The sequence below is a fragment of the Leptosomus discolor genome, unplaced genomic scaffold (genome assembly GCF_034619465.1).
Source record: "Leptosomus discolor isolate bLepDis1 unplaced genomic scaffold, bLepDis1.hap2 HAP2_SCAFFOLD_30, whole genome shotgun sequence".
Taxonomy (NCBI): domain Eukaryota; kingdom Metazoa; phylum Chordata; class Aves; order Leptosomiformes; family Leptosomidae; genus Leptosomus; species Leptosomus discolor.
The window spans coordinates 2387011-2404459 of record NW_028237788.1 but is presented as its reverse complement, the minus strand read 5'-3'; positions in this window follow the sequence as shown (position 1 = coordinate 2404459).

Below are 17449 nucleotides of genomic sequence, written 5' to 3'. Positions count from 1 at the left end.
AGAGGTAAAACCCAACATCTAGTGGTAAAGCCCAACGTCTGGAGGTAAAGCCCAGATTCTAGAGAGAAGCCAAAAATCCAGATGGAAAACCCAAAATCTAGAGGTAAAGCCCAACATCTACAGGTAAATCCAGATATCTAGGGGTAAAGCCCAACATCTAGAGGAAAAGCCAAATATATAGATATAAAACCCAAAATCTAGAGGTAAAGCCCAATATCTAGACGTAAAGCCCAAAATCTAGATGAAAAGCACAACTTCTAGATCTAAAGCCCAACATCTAGAGGTAAAGACCAACAGCTAGAGGTAAAACCCAACATCTAGAGGTAAAGCCAGATATCTAGAGGTAAAGCCCAACGTCTGCAGGTAAAGCCCATCATCTAGTCCTACAGCCCAATGTCTGCAGGTAAAGCCCAACTTACAGAGGTGAAGGCAAACATCTAGATGTAAAACCCCAAATCTAGAGGTAAAGCCCTACATCTAGAGGAAAAGCCAAATATATATATATTTAAAACTCAAAATCTAGAGGTAAAGCCCAACATCTAGAGGTAAAGCCAGATATCTAGGGGTAAACACCAACATCTAGAGGAAAAGCCAAATATATAGATTTAAAACCCAAAATCTAGAGGTAAAGCCCAATATCAAGACGTAAAGGCCAAAATCTAGATGTAAAGCCCAACTTCTTGATCTAAAGCCCAAAATATAGATGTAAAGCCCAACTTCTAAACCTAAAGCCCAACATCTAGAGGTAAGGACCAATATTTAGAGTTTAAGCGCATCATTTAGAGGTAAAGCCCAAAATCTAGATGTAAAGCCCAACTTCTAGAGGTAAAGCCCATCATCTAGTCCTACAGCCCAATGTCTGCAGGTAAAGCCCAACATACAGAGGTGAAGGCAAACATCTAGATGTAAAACCCAAAATCTAGAGGTAAAGACCAATATCTAGACGTAAAGCCCAAAATCTAGATGTAAAGCCCAACTTCTAGAGGTAAAGCCCATCATCTAGTCCTACAGCCCAATGTCTGCAGGTAAAGCACATCTTACAGAGGTAAAGGCAAACATCTAGATATAAAACCCAAACTCTAGAGGTAAAGCCCAACATCTAGAGGAAAAGCCAAATATATAGATTTAAAACCCAGAATCTAGAGGTAAAGCCCAATATCTAGACCTAAAGCCCAAAATCTAGATGTAAAGCCCAACTTCTAGATCTAAAGCCCAAAATCTAGATGTAAAGCCCAAATTCTAGATCTAACACCCAAAATCTAGAGGTAAAGACCAATATCTAGAGGTAAACCCCAACATCTAGAGGTAAAGCCAGATATCTAGAGGTAAAGCCCAACATCTAGAGGAAAAGCAAAAGATATAGATTTCAAACCCAAATTCTAGAGTTCAATCCCAACATCTAGAGGTAAAGCCCAACTTCCAGAGTTAAAGTCCAAAATCTAGAGGTAAACACCAATACCTAAAGTTAGAGCCCAACATCTAGAGATAAAGCCCAACATCTAGAGATAAAGCCAGATATATAGATTTAAAATCCAAAATCTGGAGGTAAAGCCCAACATCTAGAGGTAAAGCCCCAAATCTAGATGTAAAGCCCAATTGCTAGATCTAAAGCCAAATACTCTAGAGGTAAAGCCCAACATGTAGAGGTAAAGACTAAGATCTAGAGGTGAATTCCAATATCTAGTGTTAAAGGCCGACACCTACAGTTAAAGCCAAACATCTAGATGTAAAACCCAACTTCTAGAGGTAAAGCCGAATATCTAGAGTTAAAGCGCATCCTTTCGAGTAAAGCCCAAAATCTAGAGTTAAAGCCCAACATCTAGAGGGAAAGCCCAGAATCTAGATGTAAAGCCTAACATCTAGAGGTGAATTCCAAAATCAAGTGTTAAGGCCTGACATCTACAGTTAAATCCAACCATATAGATATAACCCCCAACTTCTAGAGGTAAGGCCCAAAATCTAGAGGTAAAGCCCAACAGCTAGAGTTAAAGACGAACGTCTTGAGGTAAAGCCCAAAGTCTAGAGTTAAAGCCCAACTTCTAGAGGTAAAGCCCAACATCTAGTCGTAAAGCCAGATATCTGACGGTAAACCCAACATCTAGAGGAAAAGCCAAATATATAGATTTAAAACCCAAAATCTAGAGATAAAGCCGAACATCTAAATGTAAAGCAAAACATCTAGATGTAATCCAAACATCTAGAGGTAAAGCCTAACATCTAGAGGTGAAGCACAACATATAGAGGTATAACCCAACATCAAGAGATAAAGACCAACATCTAAATGTAAAGCAAAACATCTAGATGTAAACCCCTACATCTAGAGGTAAAGTCCAATATCTAGACCTAAAGACCAACATCTAGAGGTAAAACCCAACATCTAGTGGTAAAGCCCAACGTCTGGAGGTAAAGCCCAGATTCTAGAGAGAAGCCAAAAATCCAGATGGAAAACCCAAAATCTAGAGGTAAAGCCCAACATCTACAGGTAAATCCAGATATCTAGGGGTAAAGCCCAACATCTAGAGGAAAAGCCAAATATATCGATATAAAACCCAAAATCTAGAGGTAAAGCCCAATATCTAGACGTAAAGCCCAAAATCTAGATGAAAAGCACAACTTCTAGATCTAAAGCCCAATATCTAGAGGTAAAGACCAATAGCTAGAGGTAAATCCCAACATCTAGAGGTAAAGCCAGATATCTAGAGGTAAAGCCCAACGTCTGGAGGTAAAGCCCATCATCTAGTCCTACAGCCCAATGCCTGCAGGTATAGCCCAACTTACAGAGGTGAAGGCAAACATCTAGATGTAAAACCCCAAATCTAGCGGTAAAGCCCAACATCTAGAGGAAAAGCCAAATATATATATATTTAAAACCCAAAATCTAGAGGTAAAGCCCAACATCTAGAGGTAAAGCCAGATATCTAGGGTTAAAGGCCAACATCTAGAGGAAAAGCCAAATATATAGATTTAAAACCCAAAATCTAGAGGTAAAGCCCAATATCAAGACGTAAAGGCCATAATCTAGATGTAAAGCCCAGCTTCTTGATCTAAAGCCCAAAATCTAGATGTACAGCACAACTTCTAGATCTAAAGCCCAACATCTAGAGGTAAAGACCAATATCTAGAGGTAAAACCCAACATCTAGAGGTAAAGCCAGATATCTAGAGGTAAAGCCCAACATCTAGAGGAAAAGCAAAATATATAGATTTCAAACCCAAATTCTAGAGTTCAATCCCAACATCTAGAGTTAAATCCCAAAGTCTAGATGTAAAGATCAACTTCCAGATTTAAAGTCAAAAATTTAAATGTAAATACCAATACCTAGAGGTAGAGCCCAAAATGTAGAGGTAAAGCCCAACATCTAGAGATAAAGCCAGATATATAGATCTAAACCCCAAAATCTAGAGGTGAAGCCCAATATCTAGACGTAAAGCCCCAAATCTAGATGTAAAGCCCAATTGCTAGATCTAAAGCCAAATACTCTAGAGGTAAAGCCCAACATGTAGAGGTAAAGACTAAGATCTAGAGGTGAATTCCAATATCTAGTGTTAAAGGCCGACACCTACAGTTAAAACCAAACATCTAGATGTAAAACCCAACATCTAGAGGTAAAGCCGAATATCTAGAGTTAAAGCGCATCCTTTCGAGTAAAGCCCAAAATCTAGAGTTAAAGCCCAACATCTAGAGGGAAAGCCCAGAATCTAGATGTAAAGCCTAACATCTAGAGGTGAATTCCAAAATCAAGTGTTAAGGCCTGACATCTACAGTTAAATCCAACCATATAGATATAACCCCCAACTTCTAGAGGTAAGGCCCAAAATCTAGAGGTAAAGCCCAACAGCTAGAGTTAAAGACGAACGTCTTGAGGTAAAGCCCAAAGTCTAGAGTTAAAGCCCAACTTCTAGAGGTAAAGCCCAACATCTAGACGTAAAGCCAGATATCTGACGGTAAAGCCCAACATCTAGAGGAAAAGCCAAATATATAGATTTAAAACCCAAAATCTAGAGATAAAGCCGAACATCTAAATGTAAAGCAAAACATCTAGATGTAATCCAAACATCTAGAGGTAAAGCCTAACATCTAGAGGTGAAGCACAACATATAGAGGTATAACCCAACATCAAGAGATAAAGACCAACATCTAAATGTAAAGCAAAACATCTAGATGTAAACCCCTACATCTAGAGGTAAAGTCCAATATCTAGACCTAAAGACCAACATCTAGAGGTAAAACCCAACATCTAGTGGTAAAGCCCAACGTCTGGAGGTAAAGCCCAGATTCTAGAGAGAAGCCAAAAATCCAGATGGAAAACCCAAAATCTAGAGGTAAAGCCCAACATCTACAGGTAAATCCAGATATCTAGGGGTAAAGCCCAACATCTAGAGGAAAAGCCAAATATATAGATATAAAACCCAAAATCTAGAGGTAAAGCCCAATATCTAGACGTAAAGCCCAAAATCTAGATGAAAAGCACAACTTCTAGATCTAAAGCCCAACATCTAGAGGTAAAGACCAACAGCTAGAGGTAAAACCCAACATCTAGAGGTAAAGCCAGATATCTAGAGGTAAAGCCCAACGTCTGCAGGTAAAGCCCATCATCTAGTCCTACAGCCCAATGTCTGCAGGTAAAGCCCAACTTACAGAGGTGAAGGCAAACATCTAGATGTAAAACCCCAAATCTAGAGGTAAAGCCCTACATCTAGAGGAAAAGCCAAATATATATATATTTAAAACTCAAAATCTAGAGGTAAAGCCCAACATCTAGAGGTAAAGCCAGATATCTAGGGGTAAAGCCCAACATCTAGAGGAAAAGCCAAATATATAGATTTAAAACCCAAAATCTAGAGGTAAAGCCCAATATCAAGACGTAAAGGCCAAAATCTAGATGTAAAGCCCAACTTCGTGATCTAAAGCCCAAAATATAGATGTAAAGCCCAACTTCTAAACCTAAAGCCCAACATCTAGAGGTAAGGCCCAATATTTAGAGTTTAAGCGCATCATTTAGAGGTAAAGCCCAAAATCTAGATGTAAAGCCCAACTTCTAGAGGTAAAGCCCATCATCTAGTCCTACAGCCCAATGTCTGCAGGTAAAGCCCAACATAAAGAGGTGAAGGCAAACATCTAGATGTAAAACCCAAAATCTAGAGGTAAAGACCAATATCTAGACGTAAAGCCCAAAATCTAGATGTAAAGCCCAACTTCTAGAGGTAAAGCCCATCATCTAGTCCTACAGCCCAATGTCTGCAGGTAAAGCCCAACTTACCGAGGTGAAGGCAAACATCTAGATGTAAAACCCCAAATCTAGAGGTAAAGCCCAACATCTAGAGGAAAAGCCAAATATATATATATTTAAAACCCAAAATCTAGAGGTAAAGCCCAACATCTAGAGGTAAAGCCAGATATCTAGGGGTAAAGGCCAACATCTAGAGGAAAAGCCAAATATATAGATTTAAAACCCAAATTCTAGAGTTAAATCCCAACATCTAGGGGTAAACCCCAACTTCCAGAGTTAAAGTCCAAAATCTACAGGTAAACACCAATACCTAGATTTAGAGCCCAAAATCTAGAGATATGCCAAATATATAGATTTAAAACCCAAAATCTAGAGGTAAATCCCAATATCTAGACGTAAAGCCCAAAATCTAGATGTAAACCCCAACATCTAGATCTAAAGCCCAAATTCTAGATGTAAAGCCCAAATTCTAGATCTAACGCCCAAAATCTAGAGATAAAGACCAATATCTAGAAGTAAAACCCAACATCTAGAGGTAAAGCAGATATCTAGAGGTAAAGCCCAACATCTAGAGGAAAAGCCAAATATATAGATATAAACCCCAAAATCTAGAGTTAAATCCCAACATCTAGAGGTAAATCCCAAAGTCTAGATGTAAAGCTCAACTTCCAGATTTAAAGTCAAAAAATCTAAATGTAAATACCAATACCTAGAGGTAGAGCCCAAAAACTAGAGATAAAGCCCAACATCTAGAGATAAAGCCAGATATATAGATTTAAAATCCAAAATCTGGAGGTAAAGCCCAACATCTAGAGGTAAAGCCCCAAATCTAGATGTAAAGCCCAATTGCTAGATCTAAAGCCAAATACTCTAGAGGTAAAGCCCAACATGTAGAGGTAAAGACTAAGATCTAGAGGTGAATTCCAATATCTAGTGTTAAAGGCCGACACCTACAGTTAAAGCCAAACATCTAGATGTAAAACCCAACTTCTAGAGGTAAAGCCGAATATCTAGAGTTAAAGCGCATCCTTTAGAGTAAAGCCCAAAATCTAGAGTTAAAGCCCAACATCTAGAGGGAAAGCCCAGAATCTAGATGTAAAGCCTAACATCTAGAGGTGAATTCCAAAATCAAATGTTAAGGCCTGACATCTACAGTTAAATCCAACCATATAGATATAACCCCCAACTTCTAGAGGTAAGGCCCAAAATCTAGAGGTAAAGCCCAACAGCTAGAGTTAAAGCCGAACGTCTTGAGGTAAAGCCCAAAGTCTAGAGTTAAAGCCCAACTTCTAGAGGTAAAGCCCAACATCTAGACGTAAAGCCAGATATCTGACGGTAAAGCCCAACATCTAGAGGAAAAGCCAAATATATAGATTTAAAACCCAAAATCTAGAGATAAAGCCCAACATCTAAATGTAAAGCAAAACATCTAGATGTAATCCAAACATCTAGAGGTAAAGCCTAACATCTAGAGGTGAAGCACAACATATAGAGGTATAACCCAACATCTAGAGATAAAGACCAACATCTAAATGTAAAGCAAAACATCTAGATGTAAAACCCTACATCTAGAGGTAAAGTCCAATATCTAGACCTAAAGACCAACATCTAGAGGTAAAACCCAACATCTAGTGGTAAAGCCCAACGTCTGGAGGTAAAGCCCAGATTCTAGAGAGAAGCCAAAAATCCAGATGTAAAACCCAAAATCTAGAGGTAAAGCCCAACATCTAGATGTAAAGCCCAACTTCTAGATCTAAAGCCCAAAATATAGATGTAAAGCCCAAATTCTAAATCTAAAGCCCAACATCTAGAGGTAAAGCCCAATATTTAGAGTTTAAGCGCATCATTTAGAGGTAAAGCCCAAAATCTACATGTAAAGCCCAACTTCTAGAGGTAAAGCCCATCATCTAGTCCTACAGCCCAATGTCTGCAGGTAAAGCCCAACTTACCGAGGTGAAGGCAAACATCTAGATGTAAAACCCCAAATCTAGAGGTAAAGCCCAACATCTAGAGGAAAAGCCAAATATATATATATTTAAAACCCAAAATCTAGAGGTAAAGCCCAACATCTAGAGGTAAAGCCAGATATCTAGGGGTAAAGGCCAACATCTAGAGGAAAAGCCAAATATATAGATTTAAAACCCAAATTCTAGAGTTAAATCCCAACATCTAGGGTTAAACCCCAACTTCCAGAGTTAAAGCCCTAAATCTAGATGTAAAGCCCAACTTCTAGAGGTAAAGCCCATCATCTAGTCCTACAGCCCAATGTCTGCAGGTAAAGCCCAACTTACAGAGGTGAAGGCAAACATCTATATGTAAAACCCAAAATCTAGAGATAAAGCTTAACATCTAAAGCCAGATATATAGATCTAAAACCCAAAATCTAGAGGTGAAGCCCAATATCTAGACTTAAAGCCCAATATCTAGATGTAAAGCCCAACTTCTAGATCTAAAGCCCAAAATATAGATGTAAAGCCCAACTTCTAAATCTAAAGCCCAACATCTAGAGGTAAAGCCCAATATTTAGAGTTTAAGCGCATCATTTAGAGGTAAAGCCCAAAATCTACATGTAAAGCCCAACTTCTAGAGGTAAAGCCCATCATCTAGTCCTACAGCCCAATGTCTGCAGGTAAAGCCCAACTTACCGAGGTGAAGGCAAACATCTAGATGTAAAACCCCAAATCTAGAGGTAAAGCCCAACATCTAGAGGAAAAGCCAAATATATATATATTTAAAACACAAAATCTAGAGGTAAAGCCCAACATCTAGAGGTAAAGCCAGATATCTAGGGGTAAAGGCCAACATCTAGAGGAAAAGCCAAATATATAGATTTAAAACCCAAATTCTAGAGTTAAATCCCAACATCTAGGGGTAAACCCCAACTTCCAGAGTTAAAGTCCAAAATCTACAGGTAAACACCAATACCTAGATTTAGAGCCCAAAATCTAGAGATATGCCAAATATATAGATTAAAAACCCAAAATCTAGAGATAAAGCCGAACGTCTAAATGTAAAGCAAAACATCTAGATGTAATCCAAACATCTAGAGGTAAAGCCTAACATCTAGAGTTGAAGCACAACATATAGAGGTATAACCCAACATCTAGAGATAAAGACCAACATCTAAATGTAAAGCAAAACATCTAGATGTAAAACCCTACATCTAGAGGTAAAGTCCAATATCTAGACCTAAAGACCAACATCTGGAGGTAAAGCCCAACGTCTGGAGGTAAAGCCCAGATTCTAGAGGGAAGCCAAAAATCCAGATGGAAAACTCAAAATCTAGAGGTAAAGCCCAACATCTACAGGTAAATCCAGATATCTAGGGGTAAAGCCCAACATCTAGAGGAAAAGACAAATATATAGATATAAACCCCAATATCTAGAGGTAAAGCCCAATATCTAGACTTAAAGATCAAAATCTAGATATAAAGCCCAACTTCTAGATCTAAATCCCAAAATATAGATGTAAAGCCCAACTTCTAAATCTAAAGCCCAAAATCTAGAGGTAAAGCCCAATATTTAGAGTTTAAGCGCATCATTTAGAGGTAAAGCCCAAAATCTAGAGGTAAATCCCAACATCTAGAGGTAAAGCCAGATATCAAGAGGTAAAGCCCAACGTCTGGAGGTAAAGCCCATCATCCAGTCCTACAGCCCAATGTCTGCAGGTAAAGCCCAACTTACCGAGGTGAAGGCAAACATCTAGATGTAAAACCCCAAATCTAGAGGTAAAGCCCAACATCTAGAGGAAAAGCCAAATATATAGATTTAAAACCCAAAATCTAGAGGTAAAGCCCAATATCTAGACCTAAGGCCCAAAGTCTAGATATAAAGCCCAACTTCTAGATCTAAAGCCCAAAATCTAGATGTAAAGCCCAAATTCTAGATCAATAGCCCAAAATGTAGAGGTAAAGCCCAACATCTAGAGATAAAGCCAGATATATAGATCTAAACCCCAAAATCTAGAGGTGAAGCCCAATATCTAGACGTAAATCCCAAAATCTAGATGTAAAGCCCAACTTCTAGAGTTAAAGCCCATCATCTAGTCCTACAGCCCAATGTCTCCAGGTAAAGCCCAACTTACAGAGGTGAAGGCAAACATCTAGATGTAAAGCCCAAAATCTAGAGGTAAAGCCCAACATCTAGAGGGAAAGCCCAGAATCTAGATGTAAAGCCTAACATCTAGAGGTGAATTCCAAAATCAAGTGTTAAGGCCTGACATCTACAGTTAAATCCAACCATATAGATATAACCCCCAACTTCTAGAGGTAAAGCCCAACAGCTAGAGTTAAAGCCGAACGTCTTGAGGTAAAGTCCAAAGTCTAGAGGTAAAGCCCAACTTCTAGAGGTAAAGCCCAACATCTAGACGTAAAGCCCAAAATCTAGAGGTAAAGCCCAACAGCTAGAGTTAAAGCCGAACGTCTTGAGGTAAAGTCCAAAGTCTAGATTTAAAGCCCAACTTCTAGACGTAAAGCCCAACATCTAGACGTAAAGCCAGATATCTGACGGTAAAGCCCAACATCTAGAGGAAAAGCCAAATATATAGATTTAAAACCCAAAATCTAGAGATAAAGCCGAACATCTAAATGTAAAGCAAAACATCTAGATGTAATCCAAACATCTAGAGGTAAAGCCTAACATCTAGAGGTGAAGCACAACATATAGAGGTATAACCCAACATCTAGAGATAAAGACCAACATCTAAATGTAAAGCAAAACATCTAGATGTAAAACCCTACATCTAGAGGTAAAGTCCAATATCTAGACCTAAAGACCAACATCTAGAGGTAAAACCCAACATCTAGTGGTAAAGCCCAACGTCTGGAGGTAAAGCCCAGATTCTAGAGAGAAGCCAAAAATCCAGATGGAAAACCCAAAATCTAGAGGTAAAGCCCAACATCTACAGGTAAATCCAGATATCTAGGGGTAAAGCCCAACATCTAGAGGAAAAGCCAAATATATCGATATAAAACCCAAAATCTAGAGGTAAAGCCCAATATCTAGACGTAAAGCCCAAAATCTAGATGTAAAGCACAACTTCTAGATCTAAAGCCCAACATCTAGAGGTAAAGACCAATATCTAGAGGTAAAGCCCAACATCTAGAGGTAAAGCCAGATATCAAGAGGTAAAGCCCAACGTCTGGAGGTAAAGCCCAACATCCAGTCCTACAGCCCAATGTCTGCAGGTAAAGCCCAACTTACAGAGGTGAAGGCAAACATCCAAATGTAAAACCCAAAATCTAGAGGTAAAGCCCAACATCTAGAGGAAAAGCCAAATATATAGATTTAAAACCCAAAATCTAGAGGTAAAGCCCAATATCTAGACCTAAAGGCCAAAGTCTAGATATAAAGCCCAACTTCTAGATCTAAAGCCCAAAATCTAGATGTAAAGCCCAAATTCTAGATCAATAGCCCAAAATCTAGAGGTAAAGACCAATATCTAGAGGTAAAACCCAACATCTAGAGGTAAAGCCAGATATCTAGAGGTAAAGCCCAACATATAGAGGAAAAGCAAAATATATAGATTTCAAACCCAAATTCTAGAGTTCAATTCCAACATCTAGAGGTAAATCCCAAAGTCTAGATGTAAAGCTAAACTTCCAGATTTAAAGTCAAAAATCTAAATGTAAATACCAATACCTAGAGGTAGAGCCCAAAATGTAGAGGTAAAGCCCAACATCTAGAGATAAAGCCAGATATATAGATCTAAACCCCAAAATCTAGAGGTGAAGCCCAATATCTAGACGTAAATCCCAAAATCTAGATGTAAAGCCCAACTTCTAGAGGTAAAGCCCATCATCTAGTCCTACAGCCCAATGTCTCCAGGTAAAGCCCAACTTACAGAGGTGAAGGCAAACATCTAGATGTAAAGCCCAAAATCTAGAGGTAAAGCCCAACATCTAGAGGGAAAGCCCAGAATCTAGATGTAAAGCCCAACTTCTAGATCTAAAACCCAAAATATAGATGTAAAGCCCAACTTCTAAATCTAAAGCCCAACATCTAGAGGTAAAGCCCAATATTTAGAATTTAAGCGCATCATTTATAGGTAAAGCCCAAAATCTAGATGTAAAGCCCAACTTCTTGAGGTAAAGCCCATCATCTAGTCCTACAGCCAAATGTCTGCAGGTAAAGCCCAACTTACAGAGGTGAAGGCAAACATCTAGATGTAAAACCCAAAATCTAGAGGTAAAGCCCAACATCTAGAGGAAAAGCCAAATATATAGATTTAAAACCCAAAATCTAGAGGTAAAGCCCAATATCTAGACGTAAAGCCCAAAATCTAGATTTAAAGCCCAACTTCTAGATCTAAAGCCCAAAATCTAGATGTAAAGCCCAAATTCTAGATCTAACACCCAAAATCTAGAGGTAAAGACCAATATCTAGAGGTAAAACCCAACATCTAGAGGTAAAGCCAGATATCTAGAGGTAAAGCCCAACATCTAGAGGAAAAGCAAAATATATAGATTTCAAACCCAAATTCTAGAGTTCAATCCCAACATCTAGAGGTAAAGCCCAACTTCCAGAGTTAAAGTCCAAAATCTAGAGGTAAACACCAATACCTAGAGTTAGAGCCCAAAATCTAGAGATAAAGCCCAACATCTAGAGATAAAGCCAGATATATAGATTTAAAATCCAAAATCTGGAGGTAAAGCCCAACATCTAGAGCTAAAGCCCCAAATCTAGATGTAAAGCCCAATCGCTACATCTAAAGCCAAATACTCTAGAGGCAAAGCCCAACATGTAGAGGTAAAGACTAAGATCTAGAGGTGAATTCCAATATCTAGTGTTAAAGCCTGACACCTACAGTTAAATCCAAACATCTAGATGTAAAACCCAACTTCTAGAGGTAAAGCCGAATATCTAGAGTTAAAGCGCATCCTTTAGAGTAAAGCCCAAAATCTAGAATTAAAGCCCAACATCTAGAGGGAAAGCCCAGAATCTAGATGTAAAGCCTAACATCTAGAGGTGAATTCCAAAATCAAGTGTTAAGGCCTGACATCTACAGTTAAACCCAGCCATATAGATATAACCCCCAACTTCTAGAGGTAAAGCCCAACAGCTAGAGTTAAAGCCGAACGTCTTGAGGTAAAGCCCAAAGTCTAGAGTTAAAGCCCAACTTCTAGAGGTAAAGCCCAACATCTACACGTAAAGCCAGATATCTGACGGTAAAGCCCAACATCTAGAGGAAAAGCCAAATATATAGATTTAAAACCCAACATCTAGAGATAAAGCCGAACATCTAGAGGTAAAGCCAGATATCTAGAGGTAAAGCCCAACGTCTGGTGGTAAAGCCCATCATCTAGTCCTACAGCCCAATGTCTGCAGGTAAAGCCCAACTTCCAGACGTGAAGGATAACACCTAGATGTAAAAACCAAAATTTAGAGGTAAAGCCCAATATCTAGACGTAAAGCCCAAAATCTAGATGTAAAGCCCAACTTCTTGATCTAAAGCCCAAAATCTAGATGTAAAGCCCAAATTCTAGATCTAACACCCAAAATCTAGAGGTAAAGACCAATATCTAGAGGTAAAACCCAACATCTAGAGGTAAAGCCAGATATCTAGGGGTAAAGGCCAACATCTAGAGGAAAAGCCAAATATATAGATTTAAAACCCAAATTCTAGAGTTAAATCCCAACATCTAGGGGTAAACCCCAACTTCCAGAGTTAAAGTCCAAAATCTACAGGTAAACACCAATACCTAGATTTAGAGCCCAAAATCTAGAGATATGCCAAATATATAGATTAAAAACCCAAAATCTAGAGATAAAGCCGAACGTCTAAATGTAAAGCAAAACATCGAGATGTAATCCAAAGATCTAGAGGTAAAGCCTAACATCTAGAAGTGAAGCACAACATATAGAGGTATAACCCAACATCTAGAGATAAAGACCAACATCTAAATGTAAAGCAAAACATCTAGATGTAAAACCCTACATCTAGAGGTAAAGTCCAATATCTAGACCTAAAGACCAACATCTACAGGTAAAACCCAACATCTAGAGGTGAAGCCCAACGTCTGGAGGGAAAGCTCAGATTCTAGAGGGAAGCCAAAAATCCTGATGGAAAACTCAAAATCTAGAGGTAAAGCCCAACATCTACAGGTAAATCCAGATATCTAGGGGTAAAGCCCAACATCTAGAGGAAAAGACAAATATATAGATATAAACCCCAAAATCTAGAGGTAAAGCCCAATATCTAGACTTAAAGATCAAAATCTAGATATAAAGCCCAACTTCTAGATCTAAAGCCCAAAATATAGATGTAAAGCCAACTTCTAAATCTAAAGCCCAACATCTAGAGGTAAAGCCCAATATTTAGATTTTAAGCGCATCATTTAGAGGTAAAGCCCAAAATCTAGAGGTAAATCCCAACATCTAGAGGTAAAGCCAGATATCAAGAGGTAAAGCCCAACGTCTGGAGGTAAAGCCCATCATCTAGTCCTACAGCCCAATGTCTGCAGGTAAAGCCCAACTTACAGAGGTGAAGGCAAACATCCAAATGTAAAACCCAAAATCTAGAGGTAAAGCCCAACATCTAGAGGAAAAGCCAAATATATAGATTTAAAACCCAAAATCTAGAGTTAAATCCCAACATCTAGAGGTAAATCCCAAAGTCTAGATGTAAAGCTCAACTTCCAGATTTAAAGTCAAAAAATCTAAATGTAAATACCAATACCTAGAGTTAGAGCCCAACATCTAGAGATAAAGCCCAACATCTAGAGATAAAGCGAGATATATAGATTTAAAATCCAAAATCTGGAGGTAAAGCCCAACATCTAGAGCTAAAGCCCCAAATCTAGATGTAAAGCCCAATCGCTACATCTAAAGCCAAATACTCTAGAGGTAAAGCCCAACATGTAGAGGTAAAGACTAAGATCTAGAGGTGAATTCCAATATCTAGTGTTAAAGGCCGACACCTACAGTTAAAGCCAAACATCTAGATGTAAAACCCAACTTCTAGAGGTAAAGCCAAATATCTAGAGTTAAAGCGCATCCTTTCGAGTAAAGCCCAAAATCTAGAGTTAAAGCCCAACATCTAGAGGGAAAGCCCAGATTCTAGATGTAAAGCCTAACATCTAGAGGTGAATTCCAAAATCAAGTGTTAAGGCCTGACATCTACAGTTAAATCCAACCATATAGATATAACCCCCAACTTCTAGAGGTAAAGCCCAACAGCTAGAGTTAAAGCCGAACGTCTTGAGGTAAAGTCCAAAGTCTAGAGGTAAAGCCCAACTTCTAGAGGTAAAGCCCAACTTCTAGAGGTAAAGCCCAACATCTAGACGTAAAGCCCAAAATCTAGAGGTAAAGCCCAACAGCTAGAGTTAAAGCCGAACGTCTTGAGGTAAAGTCCAAAGTCTAGAGGTAAAGCCCAACTTCTAGAGGTAAAGCCCAACATCTAGACGTAAAGCCAGATATCTGACGGTAAAGCCCAACATCTAGAGGAAAAGCCAAATATATAGATTTAAAACCCAAAATCTAGAGATAAAGCCCAACATCTAAATGTAAAGCAAAACATCTAGATGTAATCCAAACATCTAGAGGTAAAGCCTAACATCTAGAGGTGAAGCACAACATATAGAGGTATAACCCAACATCTAGAGATAAAGACCAACATCTAAATGTAAAGCAAAACATCTAGATGTAAAACCCTACATCTAGAGGTAAAGTCCAATATCTAGACCTAAAGACCAACATCTAGAGGTAAAACCCAACATCTAGTGGTAAAGCCCAACGTCTGGAGGTAAAGCCCAGATTCTAGAGAGAAGCCAAAAATCCAGATGGAAAACCCAAAATCTAGAGGTAAAGCCCAACATCTACAGGTAAATCCAGATATCTAGGGGTAAAGCCCAACATCTAGAGGAAAAGCCAAATATATCGATATAAAACCCAAAATCTAGAGGTAAAGCCCAATATCTAGACGTAAAGCCCAAAATCTAGATGAAAAGCACAACTTCTAGATCTAAAGCCCAACATCTAGAGGTAAAGCCAGATATCTAGAGGTAAAGCCCAACGTCTGGAGGTAAAGCCCATCATCTAGTCCTACAGCCCAATGTCTGCAGGTAAAGCCCAACTTACCGAGGTGAAGGCAAACATCTAGATGTAAAACCCCAAATCTAGAGGTAAAGCTCAACATCTAGAGGAAAAGCCAAATATATATATATTTAAAACCCAAAATCTAGAGGTAAAGCCCAACATCTAGAGGTAAAGCCAGATATCTTGGGGTAAAGGCCAACATCTAGAGGAAAAGCCAAATATATAGATTTAAAACCCAAATTCTAGAGTTAAATCCCAACATCTAGGGGTAAACCCCAACTTCCAGATTTAAAGTCCAAAATCTACAGGTAAACACCAATACCTAGATTTAGAGCCCAAAATCTAGAGATATGCCAAATATATAGATTAAAAACCCAAAATCTAGAGATAAAGCCGAACGTCTAAATGTAAAGCAAAACATCTAGATGTAATCCAAACATCTAGAGGTAAAGCCTAACATCTAGAGGTGAAGCACAACATATAGAGGTATAACCCAACATCTAGAGATAAAGACCAACATCTAAATGTAAAGCAAAACATCTAGATGTAAAACCCTACATCTAGAGGTAAAGTCCAATATCTAGACCTAAAGACCAACATCTAGAGGTAAAACCCAACATCTAGTGGTAAAGCCCAACGTCTGGAGGTAAAGCCCAGATTCTAGAGAGAAGCCAAAAATCCAGATGGAAAACCCAACATCTAGAGGAAAAGCCAAATATATAGATTTAAAACCCAAAATCTAGAGGTAAAGCACAATATCTAGACCTAAAGCCAAAAATCTAGATATAAAGCCCAACTTCTAGATCTAAAGCCCAAATTCTAGATCTAACAGCTAAAAATCCCGAGGTAAAGACCAATATCTAGAGGTAAAACCCAACAGCTAGAGGTAAAGCCAGATATCTAGAGGTAAATCCCAACATCTAGAGGAAAAGCAAAATATATGGATTTCAAACCCAAATTCTAGAGTTCAATCCCAACATCTAGAGCTAAAGCCCAACTTCCAGAGTTAAAGTCCCAAGTCTAGAGGTAAACACCAATACCTAGAGTTAGAGCCCAAAATCTAGAGATAAAGCCGAACATCTAGAGATAAAGCCAGATATATAGATTTAAAATCCAAAATCTGGAGGTAAAGCCCAACATCTAGAGCTAAAGCCCCAAATCTAGATGTAAAGCCCAATTGCTAGATCTAAAGCCAAATACTCTAGAGGTAAAGCCCAACATGTAGAGGTAAAGACTAAGATCTAGAGGTGAATTCCAATATCTAGTGTTAAAGCCCGACACCTACAGTTAAAGCCAAACATCTAGATGTACAGCCCAACTTCTAAAGGTAAAGCCGAATATCTAGAGTTAAAGCGCATCCTTTCGAGTAAAGCCCAAAATCTAGAGTTAAAGCCCAACATCTAGAGGGAAAGCCCAGAATCTAGATGTAAAGCCTAACATCTAGAGGTGAATTCCAAAATCAAGTGTTAAGGCCTGACATCTACAGTTAAATCCAACCATATAGATATAACCCCCAACTTCTAGAGGTAAGGCCCAAAATCTAGAGGTAAAGCCCAACAGCTAGAGTTAAAGCCGAACGTCTTGAGGTAAAGCCCAAAGTCTAGAGTTAAAGCCCAACTTCTAGAGGTAAAGCCCAACTTCCAGAGTTAAAGTCCAAAATCTAGAGGTAAACACCAATACCTAGAGTTAGAGCCCAACATCTAGAGAAATGCCAAATATATAGATTTAAAACCCAAAATCTAGAGATAAAGCCGAACATCTAAATGTAAAGCAAAACATCTAGATGTAATCCAAACATCTAGAGGGAAAGCCTAACATCTAGAGGTGAAGCACAACATATAGAGGTATAACCCAACATCTAGAGATAAAGACCAACATCTAAATGTAAAGCAAAACATCTAGATGTAAAACCCTACATCTAGAGGTAAAGTCCAATATCTAGATCTAAAGACCAACATCTAGAGGTAAAACCCAACATCTAGTGGTAAAGCCCAAGGTCTGGAGGTAAAGCCCAGATTCTAGAGAGAAGCCAAAAATCCAGATGGAAAACTTAAAATCTAGAGGTAAAGCCCAACATCTACAGGTAAATCCAGATATCTAGGGGTAAAGCCCAACATCTAGAGGAAAAGCCAAATATATAGATATAAAACCCAAAATCTAGAGGTAAAGCCCAATATCTAGACG